Below are 10,408 nucleotides of genomic sequence, written 5' to 3' on the forward strand. Positions count from 1 at the left end.
TAAGAGAGGCGGCTCAAGAGGTGCGAAGTCTCGTGATCGGGGTTAATGGCACTTGGAGTCTATTGACAGAAAAGACACAAGACAGAGTTCTTTCGTAGATTATGGTTTGTCAACACGTCCCTAATATATTTTGAGGTAGGTCAAACATTGAATAAAGAGCCTGTCCTTTGCTCTCCTTTGCTCTCCTTTGTTCTCCTTTGCTTTCCTTTGATATCCTTTGATAAATGTTATCTCCTTTGCTCTCCTTTAATCTCCTTTGATCTCTGAGTGTTAAAATAACTCAAAAATACCTTTGTTAATGCCACATGCGTTTGCAAAACCAAGCTAGAGGAGGATATTTTGTCTATTGAAGCATAAGAAAAGTTCCCCCTGCTTGGACTCAACATATTAATTGACTTCACTGTGAGAACAGAAGTCAGCAGCACCGATATCATGACTCGAAGAGGTAAGTAACATTGTGTCCAGGACTCTGCCATCTCATTATGTCACCTAATGAGCTCCATGCTTGACAGTCACAATAGAAAATGGCTGTTTGGTGATCAGATGCTCAGTTTGATAATGAGAAGAAACAAAAGGCTGAGGCCAGAAAGAGAAAATCAGTTTTCGTGTTTAATCTTGGGCTTTGTTGGAACCATCACCATTTCCATTATTTTGGGGGAAATGATATTTTTAACAACTCTTCTCATTTTTTCCTCAATTTGGAGATTACCTTAGTGCTAAGAATTCATTTGAAATCTCATGAGTGCTCAATGTTTATGTTTACAGCCCAATGTTGCAATTCACGATTGTGACTACAGGCTTCCTCACAAAGTGAAATAAGCCAGACCGTTCATCTGACAGGGGTCTACTAATTGTACCAAGAACAAGGCTCATTACCAGGGTGACAGAGCCTTTACTCTCCGGCCCCTCGGCTCTGGAACTCAGGCAGGAAAACTCAATATCCTGTTTTAAGTCTCATCTTAAAACTCATTTTTATCACTTGGCTTTTAGAAACTGATGTTCTCTTATTTTTAGTTTCTATTTCTTCTTGTCTATTTTTAATTGTTCTGTATTTCATTGTTGTACATTTTATTGTGATTTTAATGTAAAAGTACTTTAATACTGAGTTTAGAAAAGTGCAATAGATATAAAGTTATTATGTTTGCTGGTTATGTAACCTCAGAGACTTTTAATACTTGATATGATCAAGATAAACAGCAGCTCCACCAGAGTATTTCTCTACTGGACAGAAGCTCCTCAGGATATCAGTCATTTGACAATTGGGTGGAGATCAGAGTTCCACAATTCTTGGCCGCGTTTCAGGTTTCTCCCAGTTGTAACACACCTGAACACAATAAGGGCCTCCTTACCTGGCTTTTTTACAAGCTTGATGATGACATCAACATCAGATTGAGGTGTGCTGAAGCTGGGAGAGCTAGAACGTGCAGGGCACGTTGAGGCCCGGAATTGGGGAACCTTGGTGTAGATCATGAAAGCAACATTCCTCTGCATGGAGACTCAAGAGAATTGTTCTGCGTTGACATAGAACATCAAGAGACCGGTTAGTTTTATCCTGCTGATGATGTGTTGCTGCGAAAGTGATCCTGCTCAGTTTCTTCCCACCAAGAGCCTTAACAGGGACTTGAACCCTGGACCCTCAGATTAAAAGTCTGATGCTCTACCATCTGAGCTACCCAGGCCTGCCAATACAGGAAGACATAGTACTCCACCAAGGTTGTGTCTTGTCAGCCCTTCTGTTTGTGATTTTCATGGACAGGGTGTCGAGGTGCAGCTGAGGCAAGAGGAGACAAAAACTCAGAGAGGCTGACAATAAGGTAAGGCTCTATACTTTCTATTTCATTGGACTTACACTTTCTTACAGGTCTGTGCTCTCTCTCTCTCTCTCTCTCTCTCTCTCTCTCTCTCTCTCTCTCTCTCTCTCTCTCTCTCTCTCTCTCTCAGCCGGCTGGTCACTTCATAAGAACAAACATTCCATCAAAGAAAATTACTTCTTTATCACATCACAGCTGAAGCTCCAGACATTAGCCGACATTTTACTGTGTTAATGTGACGTAGCTAAACTGTACAGCTGAAACACTAATAACTAATAATTAAAAACATAATGAATGCTATATATCTTTTTGTCCATTTAACCATCAGCTTAATTCCTCCATGTAAAAATCCTGCACACTTATTTACAGCACATTCAGGCAGTAGGTAGGTAATACACATTTTAATAAACTGGTGACATCTTATTGTTCCATGCAGAGACGTCCCCCTCCGTCCCCCCCGGCTTTTATTAACACATGATCAATCTGAAGTTCAGAGTCAGTGTTTTCTCCAAAGATTGCTGAGATATTTTCATTGTAATGTTTCCTTGTGGCCGTGATCGTATAGTGGTTAGTACTCTATGTTATGACAGTGATCGTATAGTGGTTAGTACTCTGTGTTGTGGCTGTGATCGTATAGTGGTTAGTATTCTGTGTTGTGACAGTGATCGTATAGTGGTTAGTACTCTGTGTTATGGCCGTGATCGTATAGTGGTTAGTACTCTGTGTTGTGACCGTGATCGTATAGTGGTTAGTACTCTGTGTTGTGGCTGTGATCGTATAGTGGTTAGTACTCCTCTGTGTTGTGACCGTGATCGTATAGTGGTTAGTACTCTGCGTTGTGGCTGTGCTCGTATAGTGGTTAGTATTCTGTGTTGTGACAGTGATCGTATAGTGGTTAGTACTCTGTGTTATGGCCGTGATCGTATAGTGGTTAGTACTCTGTGTTGTGGCCGTGATCGTATAGTGGTTAGTACTCTGCGTTGTGGCCGCAGCAACCCCGGTTCAAATCCGGGTCACGGCAGTGCCAACTAAAGTGTTGATGTTGTCGTCACTCATGAAGCTGCTCTATCATCAACTTGTAGACTGAAGGAATCTCAAGAAGATTCTAACTCTTTTAAAATCTACCATCAGTATGTCTCTCTGTGTCATAGTTACTCTAGAATAAAATAGTTACTCATTATCTATTATATGTTGTTGTTTCTGTTCATATTTATTTATGTTCTTAAATTCTATTAACATTTCAGTACAAATATTAGGGGTCCATATATTCTGCTGTGGAAAATGGACCTCAGGGTTCAGATTCTATGAGGGTCCTTTTACAATCTTACACCGGCACTGAGCCTCGATGGAGCCTTGGCCAAATGAAGCCTCATCAACCATTTACTTTATTTTCTGACTCCACCAGATGGCGATGTTGGTTTGAAGCTAGAGGCTGAAAGATTGGCCATGAAGTGTGTTTTCAAACATTTGTTGAACAGACAGCGCCATCTAGCGCCATCTGCTTGTATGAGACACTGCCTGAGAATAGCAGGTGCTGTGAGCTTTTCATCCCCCCGGCTAGAGGGGGCGTTCTTCTTGCTCTTTTTCAACTCATCTTTTCACAAACACATCAATGTTGGTAAACGCTGTGTGACTAGAGGCCTGAGGCCTGTACTACGAAGCTGGATTTTCTCTTATCAAGAAAACTTCATAGATTAACTCTGGTTTTCCGTACTAAGATGCTCGTTCACTTCTCACCAGGATAACTCACCTGGTAACTTACAATGAAAGTCTAACCTCCGGAGCAGGTTATGTTCTGGATAAGAGGTCAAGGGTCCGCCTCCTGACCAATCAGATCTCTTGGAAAATGTCCCGCCCATTCTTAAATGATTGTGATTGGTGGGCAGGTTCAGCACTCGGAGGACGATGGGACGCGACGATGAAATCAGTGGATAAGTTGACCTGCTTCGTATTGAACTTGATGTATTAATGTCTTCTTACTATTCTGCCCTCGACACACGTTCAAAGTTTTGTGCAGCTGGACAGATAGATAACAGCATGAAGAGACGAAGCTCCAGAAGTTTAGTTGAGGTTTGAGGTTTCGTCTTTTGTTCTCTGTTCTTCCTCAGATTTATTTCTTTACACCTATTTCTCCATTTTAGTCTGTAAGACTGAAACAATAAACATGAAATGAACATTAGTAAAGTATAATGTCTCTTGAGTCTTGTAGAAAATAATAATCTAAAGTTCACAACAGTTTTACACTTCTAAACACTAAATGTGGCTAAACAGATATAATCAAATCCTCTCATTAACCTGTGACGCAGCGTCGAGGCCCCCTGCTGGGCAGATTGAACAATACAACGGCAAAAACAACAGCCGCTAATCGTAACAGAATGTATCACAAATGTAAATCAATGTAGTACAGGATGAACTACAGTATCACTGTGTAGTTACTTACAGACAAAGATCTAATGGAGTTCTTTAAAGAAAGCCAACTTGTTTTGATTTTCGCGCTTCTGCACAACTGCTCCGTCCCTGAAACCGGTCCCACTAGGAACACTAACTTGAGATCCGCAGGGCGGAACAGACTGCATTGTTGAAATCAAGGCCTGGTTGTCCCTGAACTTTTTACATTTAAACAATGAAAAGACCGAGGTCATGTTGTTTGGGCCCAGTGGTTCCACCAAGGTTCATGTTGATCTGGGTCCTTTAAGGCAACACTTAACGCACTTGGCTAAAAACCTCGGCGTCAGACTGGACTCGGATCTTAAACTAGATCTACAAATTAAATCAGTGGTCAAGTCCAGCTTTTGTCAGTTGAGACAACTCCCCAAAGTGAAACCTTTCCTGTCCTTGGATCATTTCCAGATTTTAATCCCTGCTTTTATCACCACTCCTTTAGACTATTGCAATGCACTTTACGTTGGGCTCAGCCAGTCTTCACTCTCACATCTTCAGCTGATGCAAAATGTCGCTGCTCGACTTCTAACAGGAACCAAAACACACCAGCACATCACACCAGTTTTAGCCTCGGTTCACCGGCTCCCTGTTCGTCTTAGGATTTAATTCTTTTATTTGCCTTTAAATGTCTTCATGGCCTCGCCCCACAGTATTTGTCCGACCTGCTCCGGCCGTACACTCCCTCGCTCTCTCAGGTGGGCAGATCAGTCATTGTTGTTTGTCCCTCAGACCAAGAGGAAGCAGAGAGGTGATCCTGCCTTTTCAGTCGGAGCCCCAATATTGTGGAATGACTTTCCTCTGCACATCAAACAGGCCGACTCACTTCCTGTTTATAAAACCTCTCTGAAAACACACTTCTTCTCTTTGGCTTTTAACTCAGTCTGAGAGGTTGACTTTTATTGTTTTTCACATTTTTACTTACTTTTATTGTTTTTTTATTGTTTTATATTGTTTTTATTGTTCTTGCACCTGTCTGTGTACAGCACTTTGGTCGACTGTGTTGTTTTTAAAGTGCTTTATAAATACAGCTGAGTTGAAATGAGTAGATTAATAGTGGCCTGGATAGCTCAGCATCAGACTTTTAATCTGAGGGTCCAGGGTTCAAGTCCCTGTTCGGGCTCTTTGTGGGAAGAAACTTGAAACTGACCAGGATTACTGTTGCAGCAACACATCATCAATAGAGTTACTATGTCAATGCGGAGCAGTTCTCTGGAGTCTCCATCCAGAGGAGTGTTGCTTTCCTGATCTACACCCAATTGTCAAATGACTGATATCCTGGGGAGCTGCTGTCCAGTAGAGAAATGCTCTGGTGGAGCTGCTGTTTATCTTGATCATATCAAGTATGAAAAGTCTCTGAGGTTACATAACCAGCAAACAAAATGACTTTATTTCTATAACACTTTTATAAACTCAGTTACAAAGTGCTTTTACATTAAAACCACAATAAATTTTACCACAATGAAATACAGAGCAAACAAAATAGAGATAAGAAGAAATAAAAACAAGAACATCAGTTTCTAAAAGCCAAGTGATAAAAATGAGTTTTAAGATGAGACTTAAAACAGGATATTAAGTTTTCCTGCTTGAGTTCCAGAGCCGAGGGGCCGGAGAGTAAAGGCTCTGTCACCCTGGTAATGAGCCTTGTTCTTGGTACCATTAGTAGACCCCTGTCAGAGGAACAGTCTGGCTTATTTAACTTTGTGAGGTGACCTTGAGTGCTTTGAAAGGGACCATAAATATTATGCATTATTTTGTGAATTATTATTCAGACTTCTTAGCCGTTCAAAGCCGGATGAGATCTTTGTTCTGAGCATCTCCATGGTAAAAGGCACTGATCTCCTTTGATCTGATAAGAGATCAGCACTGGAACCATGGAGACACTGAGATAAAAGGAAATCAGCTTTATTCAATCTTCAGCATTCACACTTGCATTTTCTTCTGGAAATACAAACCTCTAGTAATTATTATTATCATAACAGGTCTCTGATATATGGAGGAGTAAGACCATTCAAGGCTTTAAAAACAAGCAGTAGCTTTTTAAAATCTCATCTAGAACTGACAGGCAGCCTGTAATGATTCTACCAATATAAGAGCCAGAATACAGCTGAGCAGGTCTGGGATGGATTTCTTTATTTCTCTGCCATGTGTAGTGAACTAGAAATCAAGCTCAACACCACAGAAGCTGTTCTGCCCTTCATCATCTCTAGCCATATGGAAAGGACATAATGGGCATGAAGGAGGCCAGACTCTCAAAGCTCACTTTGCTCTCCATAGAGAGACGTTGTGCTTGATAAGAAGGAGGTGGCTGAAAGGTTTGTGAGGATGGAGGAGAGGAAGATGGTGCTAGAAGATATGAGGCCACGTTACTGTACATAGTTCAGAAATACCTTGGAGACTGGATGTTCAAACTGTTGGAGGGTTTTATATTGGACATTTTGGACTCTGGACACTCCACGTTGGCTACAATGGATGCTTTACTGGATTGGAGACATTCTTGTTGTCATTTCTTCTGGATGGGATTCAAACTACCCACCACTGGATGAAAACATCATCAGAAAGTTATTAGTGATGACAGAGGCTCAGCTTGTCATAGATGCTGGCTGTCTGGCCTTTTCCTTAAAGAGCCTTGTTTTCATTGCTGTCTGTGTGGTGGAGCGCCGGGTCTGCTTGGTTATTGCTTTAACGACAGGCAACCATGTTGCTGCAACAGTTGTTTGTTGTCCTGTCTGGGTCCATCATATGTGGGAGAAGAAGAGCCTGATCTGAAGGTGGAGGTCAGAGGAGAGTGACATCATGGAGGTCAGAGGAAAGTGACATCACGGAGGAGAGTGACATCATGGAGGTCAGAGGAGAGTGACATCATGGGGGTCAGAGGAGAGTGACATCGTGTGGGTCAGAGGAGAGTGACATCATGAGGTCATCACCTCTGGACATCAAAACAGCCTCCATGGTTGTGAGGGTCAGCGTGTGTCAGAGTGTCGGAGAGGGAAGGAGACAGATTTGTAGGAGACCACAGTGGAGACCAGACTGATAAAATACACTTTGATCTGTTTATTAAATGTATAAATGAAATATTTCAACAGGAAGTTGTAAAAAGGCTCAGTGGACTTTGTGTTTTATCCTCAGTCACTAGAGTTGGAGGCGGTGGGTGAAGAGGAGCTCGTCTGGCTGCAGCACCAGAGCATCCAGAGCGCATGGCGGTACCAGAGCATCCACAGTGCAGCTTTACACACGGCTGTCACCGCTCTATTTATGTGCTCACTTTGAAATGAGACTGATTGTTCCACACCTTGTCATAGTTGATCATCAATCAGTTCTATCCACCGCTCTGGATCATTTGGAGATGAAAGTCTGACAGATGATCATCGTGCTGCAAATTCAGGATTCAGCCTAAAGTCTGATATGTATATATTTTTTTATTATTACTTCTTCGGTCGGTGGTCAACAAAATAAAACAAAATAAAACAAGCAAGAGCAAAGATTGACAGTTTTACAGATCTAAAGGTTTAATCTGAAGTTAAACACTTATTTCTCCTAACCCTATTAACAAATCAAAATACAAGATGTAGCAAGACCCCAAGATATGTAATGACATTCACTGTATGAGATGAATCTGGACTCAATTCACCACTTCATCATCTGGTTCAATTCACCACTTCACCATCAGCTCTACCAGTTTTTCCCCGTAACAAAAATGTTCCTGGTCCAGGTCCATTGTTGTCATACTAGTACGCACAGTCTCCTCCTAAGTTTATTTTAGATCACAAACTTAGTGTGGAAAGTGGCGTACGCATCTTTCAGGACCTGTTTTGTCATAATCAACCTTTATAAATGAGGCCAGACATTGTTCTGGCTCCATCATGTTCCTGGTCCAGGATCAGTTTAACATCCAGACCCAGAGCATCGAGTGTTTTTAGGAGAAAATCATGAAATGTGTCGGCGTTGCTGTTTGAAAGCTCCTCAAAGTGAATAAAGCCCCGATACTGTTGGTTGAGTCCTTTTGCTTCTTGAAGATGTTGCTGGTTGGTCTGGGAGGAGGATTCTCACACACAAAGTCAAAACCTCTTTTGAAATTTAACACAAAGGATCATGGTTGATGACCAAAGGGCTCGTCCGGGAATTGAACCCGGGACCTCTCGCACCCGAAGCGAGAATCATACTCCTAGACCAACGAGCCGACATGTTGAAGAAGCTAAAGGACTCCAGTGATTGTCATAAATAATTCAGGAGATCAAGACTCTGACACTGTCAGGTCACAGTTTGACAGTCTGGTTCAGTTTGAGTGACAGTGACAGTGAGAATCACTCAAACTGTGGGGGAGGGGTTCATGGAGCACTGAAGGTGGAACGCTTCACATTTCCTGGTTGGAATGAAGGGAAGTGTAACATTGGTGGTTCAGTGGTAGAATTCTCTCCTTCCATGCAGGAGTCCAGGGTTTGATTCCCGGCCAATGCAGCATATAGTTTTTAACCCTCCTCCTGTGTGAGCTTTCACAACCCAGTCACATGTTAACGGCTCAGTTTTGATCTGAGTCTTCGGCTCCGTTTACACCACAACATTCCAAGTGACAACAACTTGTCCGTTAAGGAAAAGTGAAGCTTTTACAGGACAGCAGCTCTACGGAGGCCACCATGTTTGTTATTCACACATGAGTTAAAGGTAGTAAATATGGTAAAAGTGTAAAGGTAAAACATGCTGTTAAGAGCTGCTAATGGTATTTTTCTGTGTACATTGTAGTTCTTACGGTGTGTTCACCTGCAAGGCTCAATAAAGTTGAGAAGCATCAGTTTGAGAGAGCATCTTTTCTACCGCGGCTGCTCCAGGCTTCACTGATCCACAAAGAGGTGCAACTGTTGGCATTCCAAAAGGACAGTCAGGAGGACTGAATACATTCTATTAAAGTACTTTGATCTGATCTATTGAAGACTCTGATCTTACCTTTAACACTAAACAAAGAGATTCACAATTCAAGTGTTAAAGTGCAGAGAATCTCACAGCAAATCCACAATGTGAAACATCAAATAGATCCAACTGTCATTGAACACACACACACACACACACACACACACACACACACACACACACACACACACACACACACACACACACACACACACACACACACACACACACACACACACACACACACACACACACACACACACACACACACACACACACACACACACACACACTTCTTCATCCATCAGACACCCTGTCAGAAAGGGTGGAGGTGAGGACGGATGTTCTCCTCCACAGAGAGCAGCTGCTGGTAGCTCACTCTCTATGTTCCTCTGCAGAAAGTGATGAGGACTGATGTTCTCAGAAGAACTTTTTTATCATCAAGAACAACTTTTCCCTCAGAGTGAGATGAGCTGAGTGAGGAAACCAAGCGGTCCAAGGAGCTGTGTTCTTGTTCCAGTCTCTTCTGGATTGAGTTGCTGCTTGTAGTCAAATGTTTTCACACGACCCTGTTAGCCTCCAGCAGAGTTTCTGTAGTGTAGTGGTTATCACGTTTGCTTCACACGCAATAGGTCCCCTCTTTGAAACCGGGCAGAAACACAAAGAAAGGTTTTTGAAATTCATCAACACAGTTTCCAAAATATTAGGAGCACAATGGACGATGACGTCTTGTTACACAAGCAAATATAACAACCCAAAACCTTTTAACTGACAGTGGTGGGATTAGAACCAACACCTTCTGAGAGACTGGATCCTAAATCCAGAGCCTTGGACCGCTCACCCACACTATAATCATATAATAATAATAACCTCTATTTATATAGCAGCTTTCTGAGACAAAAAGCCACAAAGTACTTCACAACACAGTTCAAAAACATCAGAAAGTACACAGAATATAAAAGGCCAAGACAAGACAAAATCCTAGCAGCACAAAGGGAGTTAATTAAAAGCCTGAACAAATAGATGAGTCTTAAGTTTGTTCTTGAAGGTGTCAACAGAGTCAATTGAGCACAAAGAGGAAAGAAAATCCTTCCAAAGCCTCGGAGCAACAGCCTGGAAGGATCGGTCACCTCTAGTGAGAAAATGAGAGCGTGGAACCTTCAGCAGGTTCTGATCCACAGACCTCAGAGCCATTCAGGGGTGTAAGGCTGGATCAGATCTCTGATATAAGAAGGAGCCTGACCATGCAAGGC

Source organism: Lipophrys pholis, assembly GCF_963383615.2.
Source record: "Lipophrys pholis genome assembly, chromosome: 18".
NCBI lineage: Eukaryota > Metazoa > Chordata > Actinopteri > Blenniiformes > Blenniidae > Lipophrys > Lipophrys pholis.